Genomic DNA, 15,025 nt, shown 5'->3' with positions numbered 1-15,025 from the left:
TGGGTGACCTTTAATAAAATAACTACTCCTCAGTGTGCCTCAATTCCTACTTTGTAAGCTGGGGATAATGAAACATTCCAATTTTTATAAATAGATGAGAGTAACTTTGGTAGAGGAACTGTAAGTGGCATGTTTAGATAACAGAAGGGGAGCCTCAAAGAAAGACTGAGATCTTCTGACATCTTAATAGAACTAACTTATAAAAATAGTAAGAAAATTATCACTGTTTTCATCTGGGGCGGAGGGGTTGCTGACTGTGGAAGTTAGTAAGCTGCTAACTTTTTTTATTTGCTACATTCCCAAGTGTCAGTGTCTCAGGCAGACTGATCCATTCTGCAGCTGAGGTGTTCTCTTCTGCCCTGCTCTGAGAACTAGCCTTCCTCCTCCTCCTCCTCCTTTCCCTGCCCTCCCCTCAGGTCCTTTACCTCTGTCTCCTTCACTTTATTTTCAAGACTGTCAAGGCTACAAGAGGTTCACATTTGAGAACCTCTAACACACTCAGAAGTCATAAAAAGAGGATGTCTGCCTTCTGCAGAGCAGCAGATAATCTTTCATTTTTCTTAGGACAGCAGTTTTGTAAGAGCTTGCTTTAACACACCTTGTCAGCTACTGGGATCAACAAATCTGTGAGAGGGAAACACTGTTACCAAAAATATCTTTGAAAATCTGACTGGCCTCTTTTTTATTTTTATTTAAGGAGGAGGAACAGAAAACCTAGCCAAACCCTTTGCTTACTTGACAGACATACTGTAGGAAAGAAAAAATGTCTCCAAAAATGAAGCTCTGTTGAAAGGCAGTGCAACACCTCACAGCTACAGCAAGTGGCAATAGGCAGCATGCAGGAAAACAAGCTTGTCTTGAATTCATGAATCGACAAACTGGTTTCTTATAATAATTATGAATCATCATAAACTTCAAACTTCTAACTCATTATATATTATTAACTGCTCATTCAGCGCTTTTCTTTCTTGTCTTTGTCTCTTGGGAGAACTGGGAAGGCATTTCGGAGCTTCCTTGGAACCTATGCCTTATGGTTGATTACTTCAGTGCTATCCCCAGAAGCGTCTAGTTACTATCTCAAACAGGGTTATTACTCCAGTTTAGAATGGTATTAACAATTCTGTTAATCCATCTATGCTGAAAAAAAAAAAATGTGTCCAGATAGCAACTGCACACACTGATAAGGAAGTTTTTATAGCAGAAATATGCTTTCATATCTAAAATTCTACTCTGAGCTTTTGAGGGTGGGGTAAAAGTGTGGCTTTGTTACAGCCTTGAAATAGGAAATAAAATATTTACTAAGTAAAGGTAAGCCTTCCTGGGAATACACATTATTAATCATCGAACCTCACCCTTACTCCAGAGAATCAATGTCACAGAGCAGTTGAAGTTCTGTTTCAGTGAAAGCAAGGCACTATCACATTCATGAGGCCTCTTATAGCCTCAGCAATGTCTACAATCTATAGCATCATCTAAGTAAAATGTCCAAACACAAGTAAACAAAAGCTGCTATTTTTACTACAAGTGAATGTATTTTCTTTAGAGAATAACTACATATACGCTGAAGGTAGAGTCTGTAATTCTGCATTTTAAAAAACTTGTCACAACAGGTATGCTCACAAAAGACCATTTCCTGCCAGTGAAGTCAAGCAAGTAAAGAATATTTTCCAGTAATTTCAGAGAAGGGGAAGCAAGACCTAAGACCCAGATCTTACAGGAATTTAAGCATCTAACCCCAAAAAGACTGAAATTCAAGTGAGGTTCCTAAAAAACATAAAGGCACCCAACCTGAAGTGTTCTTAGATCTAAAAAGACATGATGTTTCTGATGAGGGAAACCATCTAGGTTCTTTCACCACCCATATTGCTCTGTAATGCTTTGATAGCATTAATTGTTCTTGGTGCAGACCTGATTGGAGATCCCTTGAAGGACCTGGAAGGAATCTCAGGGACTTGATTTTTCTGGATCTTGAGTGAAGGAATACAACTCTTGCAAACAGCCTATTTAGAAAAAGTTATTAAACTTAATTACAAGCGCTTATCCTGTCCTTTTAAAAAGAGTAGCGGCATAAAGTACTCAACCCTCCAACCAAAAAGCAAAAATCAAAAAACCCACAAAACCTCTTCAGTTCCAAAAGGTAATTTTGCAAAGTAACACACGAAAATACAAAGAATTATTTGGAGTAGGGAATACAAACTTTTAAATTACAACTAGGGCGATGTTGTTTGGGCCAATGGCATGCGCATGGCCATCTATCTACAGATCAAGGAATGGAAAGCTGTTTTACAGGCTACTGGACAGATAATTTCTGTTACATCAAGGCAAAGATCAACATTTATTCTTCATATGGTATTTATTAGTCTGTTCATATAGTCCATAATACAGTCCAAACAGCAAAAAGATTAGCTGCAAGAAAGCATTACGTTTGAAAGTGTTAACACAATTAGTCAAACTTCTTCATTTCAAACCCTGTATGTATTTATCTGAATCTAAATATATCCCTGAGACAAAGTAGCTCTAATGGTATGCAACAAAATGCTATGCTTCTATTAAAGCTAGGTGAAAACAGAGCGGAAATGAAGCTAGTTAATCTCATTATCAGTCTGTGCTTCAGCTCTATCAGGTCACAGCCTTGCCCACCTGTACCAACACTTCTGTAATTGATTCCTACAAGTCCTCATATGCTATGGCTTCCCGTTCCATTTAAATGCAGATGTGGACTAATGGAAGGGCTGCGCATTTCTGAACAGAAACTCGGGGAACATATTACTTGCCTATTCACTGATCTGAATGCTTTTATTCTTTTCCTTAACAGCCTTTATTTTGTTGTGTGTATTTTCTTTTTTAATTTAAACAACATGGGGGTTTTTTTCCACGCTCTGTTAAAAGAGGAAGGGGGAAAAGAGCTAATTATATCTGAACTGAAGTGTAACCATGGCCCTATTAAATAGGTAGCAGTTATGGGCTATTGATCGCAGTTCACAGGAAAAGCTTGTCATGTAGTGTCAAGAGGTTAATGTAATTACAAGAGCGGGCAGCAGGATCAGCTGTGTCCTCGAATAGGCGAATAACTAAAAGCTGCTTTAGAGACACATAATGTTGTCAAAGCATAAATAATTCATCCCAGCATTTGAGAAGAAATTACTGCTCCGTTCCAGCGTATTATTCAGCCATTAAAATCCTGCCCTTGTAAAGTCTTTTGATGTAGTCATATTTTCAGTTCTAAGAGCAGTTTTGGAGCATTCAGCTTTTATTAAGCCTTATATTGTGCAGTTTTCAAAGTATTAAAAAGGATATGAAATAGACTTACAATTTGTTTAATAACTGCATTGCAATTCAGATAAGAGGGAGAGAGCTGTGTGGATTTATGGAGTGCCTGTGCAGCACGAAGAGGAAGCCATGGTGGGATGTGATGGAATTTTTAAGTCCCCTAAGCTGGTCAGAATTAAATGGGCTTCAGCTATTTGCTAGTGTGGATAGCTGCAGCAGTCTTCACAGCATTTGGTGGCCCATTTCTCGAGAGCCAGTGAAGTAGGAGAGCCATGAGAAGTGCCAGTGTGCCCAGCTATTCTCCTGTTACAACCTCTTGAGTCCAGCTCTTCGCCTGTCCTTATTAAAGTCTGTGGCAATCTGATATCGAATGTCTTCCACTCTTTGCATTTGTAGCCTGAACTGTGTCTTGCTGTTGGTTGCAATGTCTACTACAGTTGCCCGTGTTTACTGTCAGGGTGTATGGTGCTAATTTATGTTAAATTACAAGAAAAAGACCCTAAGTAATTGCTTCTCTACCAGAATGCATCTAGCCCCACGCAGATGGGTAGATTGGTGGAACGATGTAAAAGAGCGAGGAAGGAGAAGGTGTTACAAGGAACTGCTCACTCCTCAACCCTCCTGTCCCCGTACCAAGTTAATCTGATGCTCAGACACTTCTGTTACACAGCCGAAGCCTCCAAACTGCCCTTCTCTAATAACTCCTAAATGAAATTCCCAGTTAAAATTTGCAAATAAGAGACCTTTGGGGTCTCAGCCCATCTATTCACAAACTTAGGGTTGCTGTGACTTTGACCACACATGTAAAGGAAAAAAATGTGGAGTCTGAATATATAATTTTGATGTCTCTGTTTTTTATGTTAATTTTCAAACAGAAAAACAATCGTTTGTTTGAGAACAGACTAAGCAGTTAAGAGCTTTAAGGAGAAGGGGTGTGGCTTGACAGAGAAAACAGACTTTCATTTCAAGCTGACTAAAAGGAAAGTCACCCTCCACACACATCCCCACCATTATTATTCATCTTGATCTCCTGCTAGAGCCTAGTCTCTGTCCTTCCTCTGCCCACAAACGTGGCTAGACCTGGAAAGCTACAGCTGGGGATGTGAGCCTTACCCCCCCCCCCCCCCCCCGCCGCTAACAGCACTTCTCATAACGATGACTATGGAGCACTGTTCATTTCTCATAAAATAAAACAGCAGCCTGTATTTGATATACAATTACAGAAAACAATCATAGAATGAAATATTACAGCTCCCAGATACTACAGTGATTGGCAGCAATGTGAGGAAGAAAGTAACAAAAATTTAGTTGTAAAGTCAGTACAGGAAAAAAAGGCAAAAAACCAGAAACTAAAAGTGAAGCTGAGAAGACCACAATGGCATGAAGTAGAAGCTTAGAAACAATTTGAGGGGAACAGTTCACCAGCAGAGGAAAAAATGCAGAGAAAACATGAAGCAAGCAAAAAAACAAACAAACAAACCCACCCCCCCCCAGATTCTCCATTATCCTTTGCCTTATGAAAACCCTTAAAACACCACTACTCCGGCATACCAGTTACTCTTCTGGCTTATTTTCAATAAGCATAAGTGAAGTTCTGCCAAAACCTGCTATTCTAATTTTAAATCAACTTTTTGAAGAGGACATCTCCAACAGTCAGAAATTTTGACAACAGCACCTAATGAGACCACATTTCTGTGACAAAAAAAGAGCTAGTTTTTATTCAGTCATTTCTTTTCAACAACAAAAACCAAAAAAATTTTCAGGAAAAAAGACTCAGAGCAAGCAAGTTGGTCCTCACATGAATATCCTCATCTTTGAGCTGTGTATATACTGCTTTTCTGTGTCTACTTCCTGTGCACTAGTGTACAGATGTTTGCTGTGCTGTGAGGGGAGTTTGTCTTGGCTTCGTATATATCTGCATGGTGTTGACAGTGGGATTTTGATGTTTCTTACACTATTTCACTCAGAGCCTGAGAAACAGAGTCCAGTTTATTCTAAGGGAAGTTGAATTGAGTATCTTAAATAAGATAATTAGGAACGTGTCGATATTCTGTATACACAACTTGCATCTTCACATATTTAAATAAAAGAGCAGGCAATGTTTGAAACTGCAATAACAAGCCTGAATAGCAACCTAAACACAGCTTTCTGATGGTTCAAAAGTTACAAACCATAAGCATAAAAGTTGCAAAACCAGGAGCTTTATGTTGTTTTCCTGTCCCTTAGAGTTTGTGTGGTCTGCGGTAACTCTGAAATCACATCAGTGTGCACAGGGACAGCTAAAGGCCAATCCCACATTGACTCCATCAGGTGGAGATTTTGTCTAGCTGAGGATTGTACTTTTTGTCATTCCTATCATTAAATCTCATCACCCCTGATCAGGTGGCCTGGTTCACACCTCACAGTAATGTTTGGCTTCCTTGAACTTACCCTGTGATAAGCAAGGATCAACATTTGTTTCCTATGCATGCCACATAGTAAAAATGAGATCTGTGCATGTGCTCCTGTGTTTCGTTAACAGTAGCTCAGTTGTCTGCCATGACTACATGAAAACACATAATTCGTTGCCATAGGTTGGACCCAAACCCAAAGTCTTCTTAGGAAACAAGTCAAAACCTGAAGTTTTCACCTGGTTTGGATTTGAAAATTTGGCAATTCAGCAGTTTTTAATAATATCTGTGAAAAAAAAACCCAAAACCTACTACAATTAGACAAAGCCTTGTTCAGAAGGTTTTTGACATTTTTTTCTAGAAAGCTGGTTCCACATTTCCAGTTCATAAAGCAGTCTGAACCCCATCCCTCCTGCAGGGGAGGGCTGGCTGAGCAGAGGTCTTTTGCTGTTAAGAGATTCACTAGGTGACTGACACACAGGTTAAAATCTTTCTTCTTTTGAAGACAATGATAAAACTCCCAGTGGGGCTGGGATTTAACTTGAGGATTACAGCTGCTGTGAATCAATCCTCTACCAAGTTTAGAGGAGTTAGGCCAATTAACACCAACCAAGGGCACAGCCCTTTTATTCTACCCAGAAGGCAATAATATCCATTATTGTTTTTCCTAGTCAGCATTCTGCCATTCTTCTTCACCACAATTTCCCCACTACCTCCCACTTGTTCTCATTTCCCAGTTCTGACACTTGACTTGCAGAGCCCTCTGAACCCTTAAAAATATTTGCTTTCTAAAAAGCAATAGAAAGAAAAATGTTTGGATTTTTTGCTTTGTCAGGAATCTGCTTTACTCATGGCCAATTAAAAAAGACAAAAAGTAATCGCCTCACCTTCAGCAAGGAAGGAGCTGGGGCTTTTAAAATATACAAACCTAGTGAAATAACAGCACAGACTGTCAGCCCCAAATCAGATGTGCATGGAGGGATGTATGCAATGCATTACAAACATCCACTCCACATCTCAGCCCACATCCAGGGACGACTCGGGTCCATTGTCCATGTTCTGAGCTCTTTAACACACAACAGATTTTGCATTCTTAGATTATCTGTTGTTTCCATAATTAGTAAATATAGTTATGAGTTTTTAATTCATCAGAACACAGTGAACATTGCTAATTTGTGACTTCACTTTTCGTTCTGACTTTGTAACGTGCTCTTTTCCACATTTTTGTGTTATAAGTTGTTCCTCTGCTCCTTTTCCCCTCCTCCTTCTTGCTTCTCAGCCTGGCTGCAGTTCTGCCCCAGCTGCCTCCTCCTACTTTCAGACAAACTTTTCACAGCCCGGAGCCCAGACGGAAGCAAAGACAACCTCCTAACTCATCAGGGCTGCACAGATTTATACCTGCTTACAATACTTGGTCTGAACTAAAGTGCTGTAAGACAAACTGCACTAGCTCTGTGCTATTTCATGCCAGGAAAACCACAGCTGACTTCTTAAGCCATCTTTAAGGCTGCTTCACACTTCTAGAAATCTGGGCCTTAGAGTATGAACAGGGTTTTTCAGGTTTTTATGTTTTTCTTTTAAATTACAGTTTCTCGCTGAGAAAGTTTGATTGACTCAGGCAACATGAAAAAATCCCATGCAACTCAGTTGCCCAGTCACACACACTGAATTTCAACTAGCGATGAATCAAAGAGGACAGTTCATGAGCTGAATGCTTGGCTGTGCTCTTCAGCAAATCCTTTAAGACAATCCGGTCTGGTTTACAAAATGATATATAAGCAAAAAGAGCAACACCATATATATCAAATATCACCTACAAATGAGCACACAGCTGAAATGCAGCTGCCTGAAGTGGGTTTCACTTGAACCAAAGCCCCAGAATGCAACACTGAGGCTGAAGAAAAAAGAACAAGCTGCAAGATGAAACAAATGAAGCAACGCAGCTCCAATCCCACCAGTCCAATACTGCTCTAGGTAAATACCCCGCTGCAAGTCACCTCATCTACAGGGATAAATGCTAGTTCATGCAGTTACATATGGAAGAGGCATGCTTTTTTTCACAGACTCAGACTTTACAAGGAACACAATTTGTTCACAAATAAGGCCTCCAGTTGCTCAATTTAAGATTTCATATGTTGTTCCTGTTAATAATGAGATATTCAAGATTACAAGATAAACCAACATGTCATTCTGATTCAAAAAGGTAAGCTTGTAAATCCATAGAAATCCCTTTTTAATACAAGCAGAAAGGGCTTAGCATCAGTGTAAGTCTGTTCAACAGTCAATAAAAATTAGAACCAGCAAGGAAAAGGGTGGATGAACAAAAGATTTATATTCCAACAACGAAATAAGACTTAGTGTTACAAAAATCATCTGACGACTTGTCCTGTGCTAGGAAGCTCTTTGGGTGACATGAACACTTGGAATTGCCTGAGCAGTCCTGTGTCTGTTGACAATACCACATATAGCTTCTCAGTCACACACGAGGGGCAAATTCACCCTCAGAACACGAAGCACATATATAGGAACGTGCGTGATGTTTAACAACTGTGCTCTTTGTGAGCAAAAGGAGGACGCGTTCCAGTACCCAACAGCACATTGCCTTTATTTCCTCAATAATTTAAGTAGAGCTGCTTTTCATTTATTCCTGAAATATGTTTGTATCTGCATTAGATACTGTAGTGATCCTCTCTGGATGCGTGTCATTATGACAAGCATGAGCCTCTCCAGTCCTGTAATGAGAGCAGGGCTGCCGGGAAATCACAGTGCATTCAGGACTTGGGAAAAAGGGAAGTCCTCACCAGTGGCAATTTAAGAGTGAGAGATGAGGAACATTTAATGATGGAAAAGAAAAAATCTGACATAAATGAGAGCTGAAGAGTAGGAAATATGAATAACTTGGGGTTAGCATAGGAAGGAAGCAATCAAGAAAACAATAAACCAGGACTTTATCAGACAAACTTTGACTTGAGGTTATCTGCATCAAGAATGAGTGTGCTGAGGGACGGAAGACCCAAGCACAGGTGAAGAAAACCAGTACCGGCACTGCTGATAACAGTGTGTGGAGTAATTACCAGTTAATATAATTTTTGAAATGAAAACATGCAGGTTTCTTGAGAGACAAGGAGAACTGCAGATAAAACCTACCAAGTATGCCTACTGATTCTGCTGACAGTCCAGACTAGGCTCTTGCTTTATTTATTGCTCTGTCTGGTTTCTGTGACCAACACAATACAAATCTGAGCTCAAGCCCAGAACTGGCTGTATGTGCTTCTGGAACACAAACCGAATCTGTTCGGCTTTTCATCCTCCACTGTGAATAACAAAAGCTTATTTCAGTTGGCTGAGTGTTCGATAACAATTAACTTTGGGAGAAGGGAATGGAGACCACATCATTTTTCAACAAACTGCAAAATTATAACCTAAAAAAAAACCCCAAACCACCCTGTTTTCAGTTAAAATACACACACACACAAACTTAGCATGATTTTGCAGGTGTTTCTGATTTAAGCCACACTTGTCTGTTGTTTGCTGCTTTCCCCCACCCTTTTAGTAAGCAAATGACAAGCTAAAGGCTTGCTATGATACAAAACATACCCACCACAAAAGCACCAGGCAAGGCATCAGATCTGTTGCTCCCCAGCTTCTGAGCCCAGAAACACCTCATGGGATACCTGAAGATGCACAGGGCTCAGGTGCATCCCTGGCTGAACCTGGAAGCATACTTTGGTCCAGAAGAGCTTGCACTGCTTCCACAGTTAATTCACATAGAGACAGCATTTGCATCTCCTGATACTGTAACAACTCCCAGACCTGCTACCCAGCCCAAAGACGAAAAAATGACGTGTATCCTCAGGGAACTGGCTCCTTGTGAGTTCCTTCTCCCCTTCCAAGCAGCTGCTGGCTAGCTAGGGAGCCAAGAGCATGGGAGTACTGTAATTGTGGCTTGCAATTAAAAGAGATGCCCAGCAGCTGGGATACACCTTGGATAATTTCCACAGCTGGCAAAGGCTAGATACACATTGACCACTTGTGGTTTTATACACCTTGCAAAGGTCATGCTGAAGACAACCAGTTGCATTTACCTCAGATAAAAACAAAAACAATGTAGCTGAGTCAGGGTAGCAAAAAGATGCAATGTCAGCAGTGTATTTGTCTTTTCTCCTTAACCAAACTATCCCTATGCACAGGTAAAAAGTGGCCCCAGAGAAAGAATTTTACCAATCAAGTCTCTATCATTTGAATCATTAGTCCCACCCAAACTCTTCAACTCAAGCTCAGGGACAGATTGGTGTGCATTACTTATGTTCTTTTATAAGAATGAAGAGTTGGGTTTGGTTTTTTTTTTTCATTAAAATGTTCCTAAGATATTGTTACTAGAGAAAAGAGGCTGAACCATGAAGAAGTCTGCACTTTATGGGAAAGGTGATTGCTCCCAGGGATTTTGACTGCTTGTGGCAAAAATTCCCATGGGTTCAGAAGCATTTTTTAAAACATTCTCCATCAATCCCATGAAAGCCATGGTCCCAGCCCATCACCAGACACATCTGAAAGCTAAGAGTGATGAGTGAGTCCTGCTGAATGAGGGCTTGTACCCTTGTTTGGATCTGACTCACCTTCTGACAGGTGTAACATGCACATTCACTGCCAGCTGGAGTTGTCTTATTGTGTTGAAAATAAACAATAATGACATTAATGATTTGACCTAGAACACACACTGGCAGCAGCACTGCTGTGGAAATTGTACTTCAGCACTTGACAGGTTCATTTTCAGTTGTGCAAGTAAAAGTAGTTGCCAGTAAAGTAAAAATGCCAGTAAAAACCTGACACTGGTGTTACAAAGCCTATCTGAATTGTCTCCTACACGTGGTCCTGGGACAGGTAAGCCTAGGCACACAGTGAGTTTATGGTCATATCCTCCAGAGCAAGCTCTTGCACACCGGCACACTTGGCATGTCAGTGCAATGTCAAACATCACTCCAGCAGCTGTCTTCAGCAGTAGTTCTGCCAGAGAGACACAGGTGGATCAGAGGTGAGAGTAGAGGTGTGGTCTCAGCACTGCACCATGACAGTCAGCCAGAACAAAGCTCTTTTGATGCACGTGTGTGTAGACAAGGCAATTTCACATACACATAGGTAGATACAGATAGATTTTGTACTACCATGTTGGAATGAAAGGAGCCCCTTTTGGAAAACTCCATTGCCGGATGCTACCAGGCAGTATTACAGGAACTTTTTACTGGGAGCAACTCCTCAAACTCTTTTCAAAGGATCCATAAACTTATGCCTCCCACCATTTAACTTGTTACTAAGCAAGCAAAAAAACCCACCCACTCTAATCCAGCACAGCTCTTGCACACCCATCTGTGTATTTTGCTTATAATACTCAGTACTGTTGAATTCAAACACAGGTTTAACACAACTTACAAGTTATTCCCAGAATTGAAACAGTTGTGTGGACTTCCTTGGGCTTCATAATAGCTCCTTCATAGAAATGCCACAGTCAAGCAATTAAGAAAGCTAAAAGTAATCAGTCACCTAGGATTGATTTGATTTAGCAGTTGGTGAATGCTTTTTGTTCTTGGATCAACTACACCCACTTTCAAAGCTGATTAAAAATTTTTGATGATCTCTTCCACCCATTCAGGGTGATAAACTGGCTCCAAAACTAATCACCTCCAAACCCCTGGGTAAGTCAAAAGTAGTTCTTAGCAGGCTGCAGCCTCGTGTGAAAACAAAAGCAGGTGAAAAGTGGAGCAACACCTGTGTACGAAAAGTTTCTAGACATCGGTTTTTGAAGCCAGTAACACTTAGGAAAGCAGTAGCCTTGGGAAGAGCGGAGACACTGCCTGCAAATACTCAGTAACTGCCACTGGCTTGGGCTCTCCTTACCTCACCCAGTACAGTAGGAAGCCACCACACAAGTGCACACGGCATGGAACAGCATCATCGTGGGTGAATCTTCAAAACTTGAAACAACAGAACCTGCACTGCTGGTACTTCTGGAAAAATAACAGCCAGCTTATTAGGTTGCCTCCCCTCTGTAAGGGATCAGCAAAGTCAGCAAAAGACCCTGAATCCTGGCTCTGCCATTCCCATCGCTCCTGCAGGCAAAGCTGAGCCACTGCTGCCCGTTTGGACTGTTGGATGATTGGGAGGATGTCATGTCCGTGCGCGCCTGCCCAAGCCTGAAACTCATTTAATGTTATGAGGGGGCTGTTCGGTTTTCCATTTCTTTCCTCCATCTGTGGATACTAGAGACCAAAAGTTGGTGAATGATACATAAATGTCCTGCCTCTTCAACAACCATAGTGGAGCACTCAGAGAGACTGCAAAAATAACAAAAAAGGTCTCTGAGGACACCGTGTTGCAATCCTAACCATTTGGCCAAACAAAACCCATCTGCCATCATAAAATGAACCTGAAAACAAAGCTGACAGAGACAGGAGTTGTAGGACTACACAGAAACCTTCCTGTTTGTTACTAGATACCATTATTTTGTATTGTTAAACATGTACTTCAAATATCTGCATGAGTAGTGGCCACATAAAAAAATACAATAGTCAAGAAGACCAACCTGAATGTGCTATCACTACTTGAGTCATTACCAAAATACACTTTAAAATACATTTTCGGGTAAAAAATATAAATGAAAATTACCTAAAGTTTCATGTAGCTAAGGACGAGATCTTTAAGCTGATGCAAGTCACAACTGTCCCAGTGAAATCAGTTCATACCACCTGTGGGACCAGATCAACTCATTTACCCTTACTTTCTTATTATTGTCAGTGTTACCCTTCCTAGGCCTTTCACATCATGCTGCTTCAATCAACCCAGCAGCCTTTAAGTGCAGAAGAACATCATCATTTGATTTTACTTCACATTTTTTTCCAGAAGCATTTTTTTCCAAGGAAGTTTTAACCAATTTTTCAAAAAGGTAGAAGTAAATGCTCTGTAATACTTGTCACATATGCAAATCTGCTGGCTGGGAAGTCCCAGATAAGCTCTCAGAAACAGATTAATAGGGTAAGCAGATGAACCGGGCACCCCCTTGCTTCCCTGGGGATTCTCGTGCTGAATTTTTGAGTTTCCAGGTGATCCCATTGGCACGTGGCAATGAGATGGCACCGAGCTCCATAGCACTTCTGAAAATTTGAGGCCAGAGGTTTTAAGGGACTTCTGGATTTACACCTACTTAAAACTCTCTCTCTGATGCCCGCTCACCTCCCAGATGTTTGCATTTTCAAAGCATGCATGGCTTGGCCAGCCGCAGTTGCTGAACAGCCTAAATGCTGATGCTGCCCCAGAGCTAATGACCTTCCCCCAGCCTTCAAATGAGCAGGAGCTCAGAAAGCATCTCCCAGGACAAGGGACACTCACCCATCCCCTCACTCACTGAAAGACCCTCCTGCACCTTTGGCCCTGCTCAGGCCAGGTGAGACAGGAGACCCAGGTCAGACCGACATTGCTGGAGAGGAGAAGGCAAGACAACACCTTTTGTGAAAGCCACCATCCCAGTGACTTTTGTATTGTGAGAGAAGGACTGATTGTGAAGGCCACGAGAGGCAGGAAGGAAGAAGGGCCTGCAAGGGCAGGACCTGCTTTGGGCAGCTGTCACTGAGACTGGCTCAGGGCAGGGTTTGCAGCAGGCTCCAAGGCATGAGAGGCACCGGAGCAGCACAGCAGGGCCCTCCATAGCTTTCCAGCCTCTCTGAGCTTACGTGGCTTCTTGCTGTGATGGTCAGCTTCTGAAAAATCCCTCCCCCAGGTGATGACGATGGAGACATTTTGGGAGCTTCATCAGCAAGACACTTAATGCAAGGCTGAAAATCCAACTGGGAAACCAGAGCTCATTACGTGAGCTGCTGCACCCCTCAGCTAAGCAGCTCCAAAGCATCATTAAAAAGTTGGCAGTAGGCACCTGCCTGCACCCGTAATTGCCTAACAGCCCCAGACTGCCCAGCCCTGAGATTTTAGTTATTGACCTCAGGGGAGGCAGGCTACCTTGGTAAAAATGGGAGAAGAGCAAGGTTCCTGATGGTGGTTTTGTTCTGCTGACCAGAGCTTTTTTTTATTTTAAAAACAGTCTTTGAAAAATGAATGCCAAAATGCCTCAGTCCGTTTAATTCGCTACAAGTTTTTATAGAACAGAATCATGAGTAAGTTCAAGAGAAAACAAGGATTTCATTATCTTTTGTTGGTCTGGTTACAGGCTAGTAATCCACAGCAGATTACTGTGGAATTGTCCTATATGTATATGTATAAAAGTAAGTTAGTGTAGCATATTCCTGTGGGTACTCTCTCCATCCACTCATGCAGAACACATTTTACTAAGCTGATTGGAATGGAATGCTTTAGGTTTTAATTTTATTTTTTAAAGAAAATGTCTACATATTCATGTAACTTTCTTAGAGGCTCCTGTAAACAAAGGATTATGTTCAGGGCCACTGCCAGAAATAAGATATGTCAGAGGTCTGTAACCCATTCAATAGAGAATCAGTCAATGGCCCAAGGGTACTTCCTGGCAAGGCAAAGGGTAAAATAACTGAGGTCAAAGCCTCAAACGCAGATCTAGTTTTAATCATGTTGTTGATTTAGAGCATAAGGTGCTTTTTTTTTTTCCCCTTCTCAATTGTCAAAAACCACTGTGTTTTTCTTGACATGTCTAGAACGGCCCCAAAGTCTCTAGATAAAGCATGTCTGTTCTTCACACTACTCCATACTCAGCCCATGGGCAGCTATGTACATTGCCACTGAGATGCAAATATATAGGCTTTATATGTAAATAGACTCGCTTTCCTCATGCTAGTGTATAAGTATGTGGAAAGAGTGAGGGGCAGAGACAGAACAAATGTCTTTTTGGTAAGGAAATATTTCAGTAAAATCCATACACTTGGAAGAAAGTTAAACCATTGGGGTAAAAAGTTTTGATAGGATGATTTATTAGATTTGAGAGCTAAAAGGGAAAAAGAGCAGAGAATCAGAAACAGAAGGGAGAGTACCCGAGTGTTCACTCCTCACTGGACATTTTGAAACAGTTGTTTCTTAAAAAGATGTAAAGGGTTTGCTTTCATTTCACAATAAAACTAAATAATTTGTAAAACTTCGTGCGTGTGAAATGGAATCTGTTTTTCCAGCCATAACACATTCTCTCTTAATACACCAACAGGCTGAATAAAGGCACCAGAGAAACACCCAGCTGGCTGGCTTGCTCTGTCAAGTACAAAAAGACACAATGAACTTGCTTTTGAAATACAATAACCCAGTGCCATCGGCAGCACTTTCTTGGGACCAATGCTGTACAATTCTGCTAGCGTCACTGGAATCTTTTCCCAAGATGAATTTGGCTCAAAATACTTTTCAAA

Source organism: Buteo buteo, chromosome 7 (genome assembly GCF_964188355.1).
Source record: "Buteo buteo chromosome 7, bButBut1.hap1.1, whole genome shotgun sequence".
Classification (NCBI taxonomy): domain Eukaryota; kingdom Metazoa; phylum Chordata; class Aves; order Accipitriformes; family Accipitridae; genus Buteo; species Buteo buteo.
The sequence above is the reverse complement of the archived record's forward strand: the minus strand, read 5'-3'. Positions refer to the sequence as shown.